Source organism: Anolis sagrei, chromosome 5 (genome assembly GCF_037176765.1).
Source record: "Anolis sagrei isolate rAnoSag1 chromosome 5, rAnoSag1.mat, whole genome shotgun sequence".
Lineage (NCBI taxonomy): Eukaryota > Metazoa > Chordata > Lepidosauria > Squamata > Dactyloidae > Anolis > Anolis sagrei.
In genome coordinates, this window is record NC_090025.1 from 138,261,179 (window position 1) to 138,279,195 (window position 18,017).

General features: G+C 39.8%; 1 long non-coding RNA gene across 1 annotated transcript in view; it reads left to right on the forward strand.

Moving 5' to 3' along the window:
• The first annotated feature begins 656 nt into the window (after positions 1-656).
• LOC132776210 (uncharacterized) overlaps positions 657-18,017 on the forward strand; it is a 78,559-nt gene continuing 61,198 nt past the window's right edge. Inside the window, exon 1 of the long non-coding RNA XR_009631596.2 lies at positions 657-1,391. This is a non-coding gene — a long non-coding RNA (uncharacterized lncRNA). The remainder of the gene's footprint in view (positions 1,392-18,017) is intronic.

Genomic DNA, 18,017 nt, shown 5'->3' on the forward strand with positions numbered 1-18,017 from the left:
GGACTTCAATTCCCACCATTCCTGACAGCCTCAGGCCCTTTCCTTTTGCCCCTCAGCCGCTTAAGCGGCTGAGGGGCAAAAGGAAGGGGCCTGAGGCTGTCAGGAATGGTGGGAATTGAAGTCCAAAACACCTGGAGGGCCCAAGTTTGCCCATGCCTGGTCTACACTGCTTGACACCACCATAGCTCAATGCTATGGGATCCTGGGATTTGGTGAAGCGCCAACACTCTATGGCATAGACACCTTGCAAAACTACATCTCCCATGATTCCATAGCAAAGTCCAAAACCATCAAAATGAGTAAAATCTGGCTACCTGTTTCTTTTTTTTAAAAAAAACCCTCTAAAATCAGGACAGTAAATAGAGAGCAACACTAAAAAAGCAGGGGAATTTCAGACAAGAATCAATTAGGGCCATCTCACACCTAACAAATAATTTTTCTCCCCCCAGGCAGCAATCAGCCAGGCTTTGAAGCTGAAAGGCCATTAAATGCTAATCAAGGTGGCCAATTGCAACATTAAAAAAGCCCTCTAAAATCAGGAAAGTAAATAAAGAGCAACACTAAAAAAAGCGCAGGGGAATTTCAGGCAAGAATCAATTAGGGCCAGTTCACACCTCTCAACAAAGGACTTCTCTCTCCCCCCCCCCCAGACAGCAATCAGCCAGGCTTTGAAGCTAAAAGGCCATTAAGTGCTAATCAAGGTGGCCAACTGCAACTTTTCCTCAGCTTCAGAGGAAAGCAAAAACAATCCCTCATCTGAACAAATCTTGAAAAGCAAAACCCATCATAGGTTGTTTTAGTCACGCCTGATCAGCCAAGAAAGCTCATTGAGTGATCTTGGGTAAATTACACTCTCTCAGCCTCACAGGAAGGCAAAAGTAAATCCCTCTGAACAAATCTTGCCAACAAGACCCCCATGGTAAGGCCACCTTTGATCAACTTAGGTCAGAAATGACTTGAAATCATACAACAGTGACACAGAGACTACGTTTCTGCAATATCTCCTGACATTTATCAAGGTTTGGAAAGATTGCATGATAAAACTAGTGGTTTTACAATATTTATTCTAGCTGTGACATCAGGGACAGAAGATCTGGATGAAGATGCTGCCAAAGATAAAAGTTCCACGTTAGTAAACCTACATCTGAAGAACGTAACTGTAAATATTGCGAACATTATTGGCTCATGCCCTTTTCTGTAATCAAAATGTTGCTCTAATACTGATAATCCTGCATATTGGATTTTAGCACTGAGGAACCAATGTTGCTCAGGATCCTTCTGTATTATGATTAACCATAACAGTAAAAAGGTTCCAGTTCATGTCTCATGATGATGACAGCAAAATCTCCAAGAGGAAAAGAGCATCAGTTATCCTGACTGATATCTCTCATGTGAGTTGCTCACTTATTATTATATTTATAAAATGTGATGTCATGCCTTTCTAGATAGATTATGGATAGTGTTTGAGAGCAATGTCCAAATGTATATTTATTTCAATGTTCAATATGTCACCTTCATTTTCAATGAAGTGAGTCTCCTGAAGTTGTATGTGGGGGTTTTGGGAGTGAAAAGCCAAATAATGATAACAAGAATTTAAACTTGTATTATGAAAGTAGGAAAATAAATATTGCATCTTGTTTCTACTAATTTTCTCTGTTTTGAAAAAAAAAAAGAAGTTTGGGTTTTTCCCCCTCTGTAATTATTCTTTGCTCAGCCTTCATGAAAAAGATAGAAAGAGTGCAAAAAAAAAAAAAAAAAAAAAAAAGGGGGGGGGGGAGAGATAGCTTTCCTCACTTTTAAACTGAGGGTGCATCTACACTAGAATGAATGTAATTTGACATCACTTTAGCTGCCATGACTCACTATTATGGAATCATGGGAACTGTACTTTGGGGAGGCACCAGCTAAAGACCTTGTAAAACTACACTCCCAGGATTCCATAACATTGACTTATGACACTTAAAAGTGATGTTGAACTGCATTAATCCTACAATGTAGATGCATCGTAAGTGGTATTAAGACTTCAGGCACAAAGGGTTCATTACACTACAAGATGAATAACTGCCATGGCTCAAGTTTATGGAATCCTGTAGTTCCACAAGATCTTTAGCCTTCTCCTCCAAAGAGTGTTGGTCCCTCACCAAACTACAACTCCCATAATTCCATACAATTCAGCCAAGGCGATTAAAGTGATGTCCAACTGCATTAATTCTACAGTATGTAGATACACTTACAGTGGAGTGGAACTGAATGTCAATATTCAAAGGGTTATGCAGGGTGTTACAGGTATTTCATATCTCTGCATTGACCAGTGATGTGTAAAAGAGATCAGTCTTCCTCAAAATCAATTCCCAGTTCAGAACTTTCTCTGAGAAGATTCCCATTGTCATCAGTGCAGTATTGAAGACTCTTACTAATATACCTTTGATACATTTCCTTGATGTTTTTATATCTTGTTGTTTTGAATGGTTTTAAATAGATTGATTATATATTATGTGTTTAACTGCGTCTTAGCTTGTAAATTTTGTTTATGCTGGGCTTAGTTTCCATGTAAGCTGCCCCGAATCCCTTCGGAGAGATGGTGGCGGGATATAAAAATAAAGTTGTTGTTGTTGTTGTTGTTATTATTATTATTAGAAACACAAGATTAGTACACAGCAAACAAGATCACTATGCTGGTTGTTGTATTGGATCACATGTCGAACACTTCCTAAGTGTCTAGCACTATGTGATGCATCGGCGAATAATACGTGCAGATCCCAGTAGGGTGGCCTTTTGCAGCTGACAGATGGTAATTTTGTCAGTGCTGATTGTGTTTAAGTGCAGGCCAAGGTCTTTAGGCACTGCACCCTGTGTGCCAATCCCCACTGGGACCACCTTGACTGCCTTGTACCAGAGTCTTTGCAGTTCGATTTTTAAATCCTTGTGATTGTCACCTTTTCCAATTGTTTCTCTTCAATCCTGCTGTCGCCTGAGATTGCAACATCTATGATCCATACTTGGCTTTTTAACATGATCGTGAGGTCAGGAGTATTGTGCTCCAAAACTCTTGTCAGTCTGAATTCAGAAGTCCGAGAGTGATTTGAAGTGTTCATTTTCTGTAACTTTTTCAGGCTTGTGATCCTACCAGTAGTAGTAGTAGTAGTTGTTGTTCTTCTTCTTCTTTCTCCTCTTCTTCTTATATGCAGAGTGCCATGAAGCTATAATCTTTGTTCATACCTTGATAATGGAATTTGTGAACATAACAAAAACCAGCAATTTCTCTCTCTTTTTAGTCTTCCTTGTTCAATGGTCACAACCTGTACATATTTTATGTCCAAGATAGTTGAACTGGCTGAACAGGTTGTGAACTTCTAGTCTCACAAAGTAGTATTCCAACAGTTGATTGCTTTACTTGCCATTTGGTATATATAACTCATAAAGATTTGCATAGAACCGTGACATTTTTTCCTTCCTGCCTGTTATAGTAGTACATGTGGCCTTTAACTATATCCTTTTGGTAAACTCATTGTGGGTTGAGTAAACAAAGGACAGTGTCAGTATAGAAAACTCAGGGCACTTCAAGACAGGCCCTATATCCTAGGATATGACCCCAGATTTTCTGCTTTAAACTGCATTATATGAGTCCACATTGCCAGATAATCTGAGACAAACAGAAAACCTGGAATTAGATCCTGAGATATAGGGCCTGTCTGGAAGGGTCCTGAGAATACTTAAAAGTACATCTCAATAGAATGCAGGTTGACATCACTTTCACTGCCCTAGCTCAATGTTATGGAATGATGGGATTTGTAAAAATGTGTTGTTGAAGGCTTTCATGACCAGAATCACTGGCCATGTTCCAGAAGCATTCTCTCCTGACATTTTGCCTGCATCTATGGCAGCATTCTCTTCCGATGTTTCACCTTCATCTATGGCAAGCATCCTCAGAGGTTGTGATTAGCATTGAATGGCCTTGCAGCTTCAAAGCCAGGCCGATTCCTGCCTGGGGAAATCCTTTGTTGGCACTGAGCCACGGTAGTTACATGTATCAAACCCAGTTAATTCTACAATGTAGACACATCCTATGACTGAAATAACAGCAACCTGAATTCCCTCTATAGCAAGCATGGGTACACTTGAGCCTTCCAGGTGTTTTGGACTTCAACTCCCACCATTTCTAACATCCTCAGGCCCTTTCCTTTCGGAGGTTTTGTTTTTGGTTGTGTCAGGAGCGACTTGAGAAACTGCAAGTCGCTTCTGGTGTGAGAGAATTGGCCATCTGCAAGGATGTTGGCCAGAGGACGCCTGGATGTTGTGATGTTTTAACATCCTTGTGGGAAGCTTCTCTCATGTCCCTGCATGAGGAGCTGGAGCTGATAGAGGGAGCTCATCCGTGCTCTCCCCGGATTGGAACCTGCGATCTGTTGGTCTTCAGTCCTAACAGCCTCAGGCCCTTTCCTTTTGGAGGTGTTAGCTGGTCCTGAGATTTGTAGTTTGGTGTGAGAGAATTGGCCATCTGCAAGGACGTTGCCCAGGGGACGCCTGGATGTTGTGATGTTTTAACATCATTGTGGCTGGCTTCTCTCATGTCCCCGCATGAGGAGCTGGAGCTGATAGAGGGAGCTCATCCACGCTCTCCCCGGATTTGAACCTGAGATCTGTCGATCTTCAGTCCTAACAGCCTCAGGCCCTTTCCTTTAGAAGGTGCTAGCTGTCCCTGGGATTTGTAGTTTGGTGTGAGAGAATTGGCCGTCTGCAAGGACGTTGCCCAGGGGACGCCTGGATGTTGTGATGTTTTAACATCCTTGTGGGTGGCTTCTCTCATGTCCCGCATGAGGAGCTGGAGCTGATAAGAGGGAGCTCATCCACACTCTCCCTGGATTGGAACCTGCGATCTGTTGGTCTTCAGTCCTAACAGCCTCTGGGCTTTTCCTTTTGGAGGTGCTAGCTAGCCCTGGGATTTGTAGTTTGGTGAGACACCTTTGGCAGAGAAGAATACACATCCCACAATCCCATAACATTGAGTCATGGCAGTTCCAAGTAGTGTCGACCTGCATCCATTCTCCAGTATAGATGGACCCACAGCTGTCCTTGAATAATTTATACTTCTTGGTAATGCTCTCACGTCTCGAAAATGTATCTTTTTCATGGATCAAGGGGGAAAGGCAGCATTTAGGGACACTCCCCCCTTTGGGGGGGGGGGGGGGGACCAAAGCCTATTGGGAGGAGACACCCCTTAAAGCTGGGCTCCCTCCTCAGTTTCTGGGTGAGGCGCTTCGCCCGCCCTTTCTTCTCAATCCTCGTCATTTATAGCGCCTTCTTTCACCCTGAGGGAAATTTCCCGCTCCTTGAAAGGCATCCCTTGAGAGATGGGAGGGGCGTCGTTAGATTACAATATCCCGGATGTTCAAGGTCTATCAGTATTGTTTCTTCAGAAGGGGTGTCTTCGCTAGAGCTGGCGTGGTGAAGCGGGTTGGGCGTTTGGTATGAGATCTGTAGGGACAGGGTTCGAATCCCCGCTTGGTTTACGACACGCTCAATTCAGTATTCACATAGTACGGGAATTCCCCATCCTGATCACATTTTCCCCTTTCTTTCCTCGTTGCGCCGGAAGTGCCATTTCCCTCCTCCTCTCCCCTTCCCCGTCAGAATGTTCCAGATAGAAACAAGCGATAAGGGGGAGCGTCGCGCATGCGCACAGGAGCAGTACTTTTCCACTCCCCGGCTCCCTCAGGGGCTGCGGCGCGCCCCCCCTTCTTTCCGTGCGGAGTCACGTGGGAGGTTTCGTCACCTTTGGTGCTCAATTGTTTCAGAGGCCCCACCTGGCGCCCAGTGTTTTGTTTCCTCGGGGGAAACACCTTTTCCCATTTCCGGTGGAAATCATAGAGAATATTTTTTTTCCTTTTCCCCGACCTGCCCATTTCTTCTTGATAAGCTCATCCATTACATGGCACTTTTGTTTTTTAAAAAATCCTGTTTGATTATGAATCATAATAGTGGGAACATCCTTTCAGGAATAGGATTGCTAAAAGACTCTTACAGTAATACTAGCTGCCCCCCTGCCACGCGTTGCTGTGGCCCAGTCTGGTGATCTGGAATATAAAGTAATGAGAAAGTGTTGGTTTCTAATACATGCAATTTCTTTATGCTTGTGCGTAAACAGTATTTCTTGCTGTTTCTTTGTCAGTGTTGATGTCTGCCAGATTCCATCTGAACACGAGGAAGAACTTCCTGACTGTGAGAGCCATTCAGCAGTGGAACTCTCTGCCCCGGAGTGTGGTGGAGGCTCCTTCTTTGGAAGCTTTTAAACAGAAGCTGGATGGCCATCTGTCAGGGGTGATTTGAATGCAGTATTCCTGCTTCTTGGCAGGGGGTTGGACTGGATGGCCCATGAGGTCTCTTCCAACTCTTTGATTCTATGATTCTATACTCTGGAACAGACAACACATAATTGTCCCTCTTTAGGGGTCCCTTTCAAATCTATGATACTATATCTGTATGTGTGTGAATCATATCTATCTATATCTATGGCTGGATGGCTCTTTGTCAGGAGGGCTTTGATTACGTTTTCTTGCCCTGATGAAGGGAGTTGGACTGGTTGGCCTTGAGTATTTACTGTTGCTCATGGAGGTTCTGTGTGGGAAGTTTGGCCTAATTCTGTCGTCGGTGGGGTTCAGAACACAATTTGATTGTAGGTGAACTATAAATCCCAGTAACTACAACTTCCAAATGTCAAGGTCTATTTCCCCCAAACTCACATCTGTGTTCATATTTGGGCATATGGAATATTTGTGCCAAGTTTGGTCCAGATCCATCATTGTTTGAGTCCATGGTAGTCTCTGGACGTAGGTGAACTACAACTCCCAAACTCAAGGTCAATGCTCATCAAACCCTTCTAGTGTTTTCTGTTGGTCACGGGAGTCCTGAATGCCCTGGTTGGTTCAATTCTATCATGCTATTTGATTGTAGGTGAACTATAAATCCCAGCAACTACAACTCCCTATCTCTCTCTCTCTCTTTCTATTTATCTATCTATGGCTGGATGGCTCTTTGTTAGGAGGACTTTGATTACATTTTCTTGCCCTGATGAAGGGAGTTGGATTGGATGGCCTTAAGTATTTTCTGTTGGTCATGGGGGTTCTGTGTGGGAAGTTTGCCCCGATTCTGTCGTTCACAGGGTTCAGAATCCTATTTGATTGTAGGTGAACTGTGAATCCTAGTGACTACAACTCCCAAATATCAAGGTCTATTTTCCTCAAACTCCACCTGTGTTCATATTTGGGCATATTGAGTGCTTGTGCCAAGTTTGGTCCAGATCCATCATTGTTTGAGTCCACAGTGCTCTCTGGGTGTAGACGAACTACAATTCCCAAACTCAAGGTCAATGCCCACCAAACCCTTCCAGTGTTTTCTGTTGGTCATGGGAGTTCTGTGTGCCAAGTTTGGTTCAATTCCATCATTGATGGAGTTCAGAATGCTCTTTGATTGTAGGTGAACTATAAATCCCAGCAACTACAACTCCCAAATGACAAAATCATAATTTTTTGAGTGATGGTCACTCCTTGTGTTGTGAGACGTTTTGTTGCCAAATTTGGTGTGATTTCGTTCATTGGTTCTTTTGTTTTTAAGGAACTCATTATGCACAGCTTAAGCGGTTGTGCATAATTAGCAGTGTAGATGGGGTCTCTGATTCTTCTGTTTTTTTTACTGTACAACTCAGACTTCATAAATGGCAAATGTACTTTAAATAGTACAGCTGGCACTCCAGATTTACAGATTCTGTATCCCATGGATGCAATCATCCACAGTTGGAAAATGTATTTTAAAAAATCTAAAAAGCAAACATTTATTTTGCCATTTTATATGAGGGATTTGCCATTGTATGGAATTGACTTGAGCGTCCATTGATTTGGGTAAAATCAAACCCCAAGGAAACAATTTCCAATTGATGATAAGGTTTGGTAAAGTGGAGAGCAGCATAAAAAGAGGATGCCTGCATTTCAGATGGATTGACTCAGTCAAGGAAACTCCAGCCTTGTGTCTGCAAGACTTTGCTGTTGTTAACTGGCTTCAAGTCAACTTTGACTTTGGTAACCCTATGAATGAGAGACTTCCAAGTCATCCCAGTTGTCCGTTTTGGTTCCTAAGGTTGCCAGGAGTCAAAATTAGCTTGAAGCTGGTTAACAACAGAAACAAAGGAAAATTGTAGCGCAGCTGGCTGAGTGTCAGCTGCATTAAGATCACTCTGACCAAAAGGTCATGAGTTCGAAGCCAGCCCAGAATGGAGTGGGTTTCCAACCAATTGTGTAGCCTGTTGTCGGCCTTTGCTACCCAGAAGACAGTTGCATCTGTCAAGTAAGAAAATTAGGTACCACCTTAAAGTGTGGGGAAGCTAAATTAACTAATTTATGAGGGCATAAAAAAAAAAAGACTCCAGCAAGCACTCCAGCAAAAAGCATGTGGGGAATGCGGAAGTACTTCATCAGTGTCGCAGATGGACGATGAAAGTGATAGCTCCCTTGGCGGCCAGAAAAATAGCCTCTGTCTATGTCTGTATATGTTGTATGTCAAAAATTGGCATTGAATGTTTGCCATATATGTGTACACTGTAATCCGCCCTGAGTCTTCTGCGAGGTGAGAAGGGTGGAATATAAAAGCTGTAAATAAAAATAAATAAATAAAATCTACATTCCCTAGTGAATCTCCCACTTCCTAATCTTCGTGATCTTGTTGGGCTGCAACTCCCATAAGGATGATACCAGTTAAACTGTGATTGCAATAATTATGAATGTAACATCTGGACTGGGTGGCTCTCTCTCTAAAAAAAAATCTATCCAACTAAATATTTTCTTCCAATGTGTAGTAAATGATGGCCGAAGATATTTTATTATCTAAAGTGGTGGAGGGAAAAGGTGTCTAGCCCCGAAAAGTCAAACTGCATAGTATTCAAGAAAAGACGGTCCCCTTTTTGGGCAGTAAAAATAATAGCAATTTATTCCCTCCTCTTCATGACACTCCAGACCAACACTTCACTCTTCCTAATGTTGGTGCTAGCTTCATAATGGTGGGTTAGCTGCATGGAAAAGGCACAAAGATCAGATTCTTCTGGAGTTCAATGTGCCTTTCAGCCTGGTTTCTTTAGAGAACTCTTTTCAAGAGCCTTTTCACAAGCGAGAGGTTGGGTTAGAGGCTCTGCAGGGTTACACATATTTAGGATTTGTATAAATAACGATAAATAAAATAGTAAACTTGGTTCAGGAAGTAGGCCAAACAAATATGTAAAACCATAACATATACCCACAACTCATCATTTTTACCACAGAAGAATAAAAGCCATCTTGTCTAAGTAGGTGAGTGAGTACAAATATTATTTGTGGAACACAGTGTTAACTGTGGGCCAGTATCTTGCCTTTCTCAGGCCCTAGTAATTTATACTGATTACTCTGTTTCATATAAGTCTGGTCAGGTTGACCTGCTTGCATTTACTTGCATAAATTGTCATAAGCATAGCTCAGAAGAAGAACACCTCTGGTCTTTGGAAGGATAAAATTGGGGTGTAATTTTAATTACTGTATGGGGAAGGACTGATAAAAATGGTGTTGAGGCCACCTTTGTGTTTTTGCAGAAAAGCAAAGACATGATTTGTGAAAGAATAGTAACATGTAAATGGAGATAATGTTTCTTAGTTACATGCCCCTGAATATTTGGAAGTAGAGATTCCCCACTTTACACTGTTTCCCCAGGTAAATACCAGTCATGCGCTGATACATCCCAGGAGTCATATAATGCAGGAATTTCTCCTTGAATTAATAGCTAAGTTTGCCTAATGCCTATTAACTCATTGAACTCCATGTGAGTTAGTCATATTTTAAGGACATTGGTAAAAGGCAAGGATTAAATGAATTCTTTGCACTTCCATATGTTCAGTTCTTTCTTGAGAAAAACTCATTGCTGCTTTTTGCATCACTGACTTTTTAATGATAATCTTTTTTTTCTTTTTTGCTATCAAACAAGCATATGCACCACTTCAGCTGTGAGTTATGTAATCCACTGAATAGAAGTTACATTTTCCAGGATGTCATTTTGGCACTGTGGGAATGGAGCCAAACCTACCTCATGGAGTTATGGAAATCTCCATAACTCCATGAGGTAGGTTTGGCAAGAAAATTGTAAGCAGACTAAGACCTTCAGTAAACTAGAAATCGAGTTTCCCTTATTCTACTAAACCAAACTGGTTTTCCTATTTATAGTAGACCCCTCCTATGCAATAACTGCAAGGAAAAACTAAGCTTGAACAATATGTTGCTGGACATAACCTTTCTAATATAACCATTATTGGTTTAGATTCAAAAACTGACCACCTCAGTACAGCCATAACTTTGAAGATACTGCTTCAATTTTTCACTATGTTTTTTATTCTTTTTAAATAGCTCTTTTACATGTAAAGTCTTGGTAAGGGCCCTTATACACGAACCCTAAGATGCAGAGGAAAGCAGAATAAAGTGGGGGGGGGGGGGGGAGTTGTCTAGATGACTTTGCCAAAAATGCATGCTGGATCACACTAATGACTGAAAAACACGTGTTAAAAAGTGCACTTAAAATCCAATTTTGGCTGAAAAAAATGTGCATATTCGCATCACTGTATATCACTGCAGTCAAGAAAAGCACATGACTTCATTGCTGTATGCTGCTGTGGACTGCTCCAGTGCATGTGTGCGTTTTAAAATCGCGAAACCGCTGATGAAGGCTGTAAACAAATGGAACCAAGGACACACAGGTGGCTAAATGGAAGGACAAATTGAAAGCAATTCCCACGAGAACTCTCTGCAAACATTCCTTTGTTCTCATGTTTATGGAATTAAACAGAGCTGGAATTTACACAGTGGGCACCAGCATGGCAGGCAAGTGACCCCAAAGGGAAGCAGGGTTCAAGAGGGCAAACGTAAATGTAGATGGAAGGTGAGAAGAGATAATGGCACGAAATCCGCTTGTGCGCACATTCATATATCAGCATCAGCGCTTATGAGGTCCAGTGCATCTCAGAGCGCCAATGAAAGGAAAACTTCTGGCGAATGTCCCACAGCCATTTTGCAGATTTAAAAAATCTGCTACAATTGAAGCTGCCAGGATGCCGGGGGAGCATTTACCGAGACTGACAGCTCTGTGCCTGGACTCCCTTTAAGGTACCTCAATTTTTAAAACTACGTATTTGTTCCAGATTAGGAGGTTGTCTGGAAGGGCCTTGAGATTTCTGCCTATCCTTGGCATTCTTAACCACCACTTTTACTCCTGTCAAGAGATCTGTCCTCATTATAGTAAAGTTGAAATACAGTTTCCAGTGTCATGCCTTACACTGTGTTTGTGAGATCAAGATTAAGCAATATAATACACATCAGTTAGCCACATGAGCTTCATTTCATGAAAGAACTACAGTACCACTATTTACTGTATCTACAAGTTGCTAGGTCATGCTTCGGCTTCAAAAATTGGTCTCCACCCAGTATCTTACTCAGCAGAAACCTATTTGCTGAACTGAACTTCACAGAAGAAATCTAACATAACTTGTTTAAGAGTAAAAAAAAGAGGCATGTCTGATCATTGCATACTGGTTGATCATTGCATGCTGAGTACACAAGAATGAAACTGCAAAAAACTGAGCCACAAGTGTATGCTCCTGATAATATACTTTTTAGCAGTAATCATTCTTTAGCATTATCTATGAACAAAGAGTTAACCACAACCTGACCTCTCACTAGTCTTCTGAAACCCAAAGACTTGTTTTTGTTTTTGTTGTAAGAGGAAAATGCCAGGGAGGAAATGCGTACACGACTAGATGTAAATTATACAAAATTTGACCCTACATTATCTCACTTACTGTGAGGATCAGCTGTTGTATCCTTGCCAAACTGGAAATGCTGAATTAGAATTATAGTTATGTAGGGAATAATGGTACAGTTGGTAAGTATATATCTGTATAAGCTCTAGTTTATGAGGCCAACTTCTAATTTATATTATACATTTGCAGTATGAATATGAACCTAATCTTCAGTTTTCTTCAAGTTAAATGAAGATCAATATTAAAGTGATATTTTAACTTCAATAGGCAGGAGCAAGGCATAATATTTGATGGCAGCGAAAAATACATTTTGATCATACCTTTTGAACAATAGCAACCTAATTATGTAAAACATCTTTATTACACTTCCTCCAAAACTGAAGGTCAGCCATATAATCTTTTCAGTTTAGTAAGAATGTTGCATTATAAATCCTAAAATCATCTTAGATTTACTCCACCATGTACAGTTTTTTTCCCACAACTTGCCGTGACATTTTTATTTTGTAATGCGTAATTGAGTAAGATTTCTTTCTGGAGTAAAGAACAGACAAGACAAGAACAGTATGGAAGTGGTTAAATTCTTCTAATAGGTTTTCAAAACAATATAATTAATTGACATGAAACAAAAATCCATTGAAATGCAATAATTGAAATTGCACTGTGTCTGTGTACACTTAAAACTGAGTAACAAGTGAATTGATACAAAAAATTGAATTTGTAAAGCAACTACGTTGCTGTCACATTTTATTGTGTTTTTTTTAAAAAAATCTGCACCAAAAGACCTTTAAAACTGATACAATATTAAAAAAAGTTTTTTCATCGCAGCCATGTCATTATTGAAGCATTTCATACGAATATTAAACTCTTCCTCTTCTACTAAGTCAGAGTAACAAATTAGTATGCTTCTTCTTTCTTCTCCCTTTTCTTGTTGCAGTTGCTATCATCATCATCCCCTTCTACACTGCCATATAAAATCCAGATTATCTGCTTTGAATCAGATTATATGGCAGTGTAGACTCATATAATCCAGTTCAAAGCAGATAATGTGGATTATCTGTTTTGCTAATCTGAATTATATGGCAGCGTAGTAGGGGTTATCATTATCACCATCACATTTGTGCTTGAGTATTGCAAATAAATAAATAAATCAGTACATGCACATGAAAAATATTTTTTGGGAAAGTACAAATAAATACATGAAACACACAAAGATACGTAAGAGATGAGAAATGTTTAAACTTTGAAAAAATTGGATTATAACATTTTTATATTTCTTAGAGGAATGGTGCTCATTTGAGTATCAAAACTGAAAGCAACAACTGCAGAAATACTGTACAATTAATATTGGATTAATAATAAAATGGAATATTGCTTTCCAGAGAAAGCAATATGATGATGTGTTGAAATCATCTATAGGTGGGCCACATCCTACCACTCTCAGTTGTGGATGGCTTTGAAATGTCATTACATTCATTCATCTTAATAGTAACTTTCTGGTGTTTCCATGTAGTGTCTGAGCAGCATCTGTTAATCAGGTCTTTTGGAATCAGGGCACAATAAGAGCCCAGAAACTGATAGGCAAATTCTGTGCATCTGGAATATTGAGTTTAGCTTGTGCCAGTCATTATCAGTGGTGTGCAGAAGTGATATGGTGAGCGTAAGGTAGTAACCTTCACCTTCTGGGAGAGTAAAGCTTTGAAATCTTACTTGAAAATGTTTGTAATGTTTCTTTTTTATTCCTGACACTTCTGGAATGAAGTATGTTATGCAAGGGCACACCTTAACATGGATTGAAGGCAGCTTGAAAATGTGGTGGGTAAATGACGCATGGTACAGATTCACACAATAATGCGAATTAATGGCTTTAAACCATGATAAGCAAAATTGGATACTCTGAAAGAGAGTCAGTAATGTGCAAAAGTGTGCTTAGGTGTAAACCAACTAAGGGTCTGGTGCTCCTGCACTCAATACATTCTCAGTAGAGCAAGGGAACTGAAAAAAACTGAAAAAAAAATCCTGCACAGCCATGAAACTGTGGATATTGCAGATGCTGGAACGAGGTCAAAGCTAACCTCTACCCTCACTTTAATACAGTTCTTACACTTCATGTATAATCTCTCCCATATTGAAATAGCTTCCTCTGTTGGCTTCACCCAGCTTAAGTGGTTGGTGTAGATATGTCCCAAGATGAACATCTGTCACACGTCCTCATACAGGGCTGTATGATGGGAATGGCATATCAATCTACTTCATCACACTAGAGAATGAATCCACTTTAAATCTGGTTTCTGCTTCCTGCAGAATTCTGGGGTTTGTAGTTTAGTGAGGCTGTTAAAGGCTCATCCCTTTAACAGCCTCACTAAACTACAAACCGCAGAATTCTGCAGGAGGCAGAAACCGGTTTTAAAGTGAATTTATTTGCTAGTGTGATGAAGTAGTTAAGAGGAAAGGCACTGGTGACTTTGAGATGGGGAGTGAAACTCTAGCCCCAAATTTCTCATTCCTTGGGAGGTAACATATGAAAGCTCTCAGAGGGGTTTGGTTTAGGGAAATTGTGGGCTTCCCTAAAGCAGTGAACAAAAACTTGTGTACTGCCTCCCCCTCAAATATAAGAACTTTTAAAAATGCAGCCAGGACAATTTCAGGAATAAAACAAAGATATGAAAACAAAGACTCATAAAAGTCCGTTCATACTCATTTGGTAGTTTAGAAAAATCTATTGTAATTGATTACATCACCAGTTAAGTATTTCCTTTTGACTTTGATGTCTTGGGAATTTGAGCAATCTGAGACGGCAGACAGACTCGTTTGATTATAGGCTGTATATCCCAGAAGATCATGTTCTCTGGAACACACTGGCTTTCCTTTATACCTGCATCTGGCTGATTCTGTGGCTGCCTCCTAATTTCAACTTGAAATTGCTCCATTTCACAAATCCTGTTATTTGTCTCCAGAATTCAAGCAGGTTAGTTTCTAGGGCTATTGCTTCCCAAATTGTAAGTGGCCATGCCACCTGAGTGATTCTTGGAGTTGTCATCCCCAAAGGGAACTTTCTCGAACTTTGATCAATACCAGCTATTTAGAATGAAATCTTCTGTAAAATTGGGAGAGAGATACTGAGCACAGTTGTCTTCACAAATATGGTACTGAAGTATTTACTGAAGAAAGCATGCTACACCTATATGTGGACTTGTGTTTTTGTTTGGATTAAACAAAGTTGTTGAAGAAGAATAGAACATTTCATGACAGAACAGAATTATAGCTACATAGACTGTAGAATCAGTGCAGTTTGGCACTGTTTAAACTGCAATGACTTGATGCTATGGAATAATGGGAGTTGTAGTTTTTCTCCTCTGCCAGAGAGTGCTGGTGCCTCACCAAACTACAACTCGTAGATTTCCATTGCTCTTTCTTTATTCTCTTTAATATTTAAGCACCCCAATCGTATGTCTAATTTTCTACAAGTTAAAAATTAGGGGACTTTATTCCTTGCATTATATGAGTCTGCACTGACCATATAATGCAGTTTCAAACTGCATTATATGGCAGTGTAGATGGAGCCCTAGTTTGGTGCCTGAGGAAAAAGATAAAAGGATAGGTTCTTTCTTCAAAACGAAAAATAATACAATATACTTTAGAGGATTGAGGCACATACCTCTCACATTTAACATATTCTTGTCACCTTGCAAAACTTTACTCATGAAGCCAACACATCACTGGGCCTAATTCCACGATCAGTCCCAGTCCCACGTGCATTGTAAAATGAAGTGGATGTAGTCCAGTTCTTGGTTATCAGACGAACCAATTGAAAATTGAAAAATTACTGTACAGAATCACTGTATTAAATCCTATAAAACAGGATTTAATAGATTACAAATTCCACCTGACTCAGAAGGGTGTGGTATCCATTCACATTGTTTATACATGTTTTATGTTACTAAGATGTCACTTTCTTCTTTTCATATTGAGCAATTGTGCTTAGGTAATTGAGTTAGAATATCCACGGAAAATTGTTAGTTAAAAACAGAGCTCACTGCATTGGAATTCTGTACCAAAGTAGTTTGGTTTCAACAAGAAAAAATGGATGGGCCTCCTATCAGTTTCTGAGCTTCTGGAGTGCAGCTGCAGTATAGATGTGACCCTGCTTAAAGCTCCCGTTTTGTGTATAATCCTGGTTTAGTATTACCCAGTCAACAGCATTAGTGCTTGTTTTTCAAGTAGAATCTCCTGTGTTTTGTTACATACAGGTCATCATACCTTTTAATTTTGTGTGTCTGCCTCCTTTTGACTTTTGTCATAGTCCCCTGTTTGGAAGGAAAAAAAGCAATGAGGGCACACAAGAAAATGAAAAGGTTGAAGTTTGCTGTGGGAAGAGTATCATGTAATTATAGAGAGATCAAAAGCTCTATTATAATAAGAGTTTGCAATGGGACACTTAAGTGTTCCAATATTACTTGGTTTCTTTTCTATTATAGTTGTCCCTCCACATTTGCAGTTTTAACTTGTGGAGTTGATTATTAGTGGATTTCATTAAATATTCTTACTAGGAGTCTCTAGATTCTCCATGTGACTGTGTATGATCAACTTCCTCTGGTCATAGTGGGGGGATCTAGAGATTTCTAGAAAGAAAACTAGGAGCCTCCATGTCCTCCTGTACGATTCTATGGTCAACTTTAGAGTCATGCCAGAAGACTTAGGCCCCTTCTACACTGCCATATAAAATCCTGATTATCTGCTTTGAACTGCATTATATGGCAGCATAGAAGGAGCCTTAAAATGCTTAAAGGAGTGTTCTCCCAGGTCAAAGAAAACAGCAATTTCATTATTCATTATTTCAGGGGACTTCTGTGTCCCTAACCTCAGGATATGTGGATAGCTGATTGTACATTTTGTTAAGAGCCTGCTTATTTGGAAACAGTAAAGCAAACTGCAATGTGATTAAGTTAGACGTTGTTGTATTTTTTTTAAACGGTGTAGAATTGATATATGTGATTCCCATCAAATAATTTTAGCTTGTAAGATTGTTGTTCTTTAACTCAACAGAATAATTTTTCATGTATGTGTTGCATTCTGCGGTAGACAAACATACATGTTTTTAAAAACGGTATACATTTATCTGCTTAAGTGTTCCAAGTGCATGCAAAACCGCTTCTCAAAAGAAAACCCCTTGCAACAGGAAGCAAGGCCTTACAGTAAAGACCTATGTATTTCCTAAAAGGAACAGAAAGTGTTAACTTTGTGCAAGACGTTGAGACCATGATTACATTATTACTTTCTTTATTTAACCCCCCCCCCCAATGAATTGAGGAAATGATTCATGCATAGAACATTTGCGTACAGTGTGGTTCAAGTACAAAAAGTTCTAATTACTGAATGGAAGTAAGAGCAGTGTGGTAACTAGAAATTTGGTTACGTAATCCTTTTCACTACACAACACAGTTTTCCCCCCTTTCCTGTTCTAAAGACTGGCTAAGCCAAACTTGACTAGACAGAAAATACTATGTTTTATCAAATATATTTATTTCTTTGCAAGATTTCATACACAATAAGGGAGTTGTCGTTGTGTTTTATAATTTCTTGATTGATGATATTTTTACTAAACATATTCTCCTATATATGTGTTCTGTGTAGAAGCAGCTACTTTTGAATAATGGAAATATAGACATTATTATTATAGAAGAAAACCGAGTGAACCGCTCCTTTGTGTTCTACAAGTAGTTGTTTCGAACCTAATACAACGTTTCACATACACTAATAATGGCAGCATCTACATTGTAGAATTAATGCAATTTGACACCACTTTAACTGCCATAACTCAATGCTACGGAATCATGGGAGTTGTAGAGCCATGGCAGTTAATGTGGTGTCCAACTGCATTAATTCTAAAGTGTAGATGCAACCAATGTGGAAAGTATGGAGTCTCAATATAACAGGGTTCTCCCCTTTATTTTACTTTTTACGAAGTTATATCCTTCTGTGTCATTCAAACGTTCAGTCAGTTCAAAATTACAGTATTTGGATAATCATATGGCAAGATTGCTAAACCATCCATTCCAATATGAACTAAATTGTTTTGCAAAATATGCTACTGCTACTACTACTACTACTACTACTAAAAATTAAAGTATTACTTTTTCTGCCTTTTCTCGTGTGTGTCTCTTGAAGAAATCCAATGCCTGGTCTCTGGTTCTTCATAGAG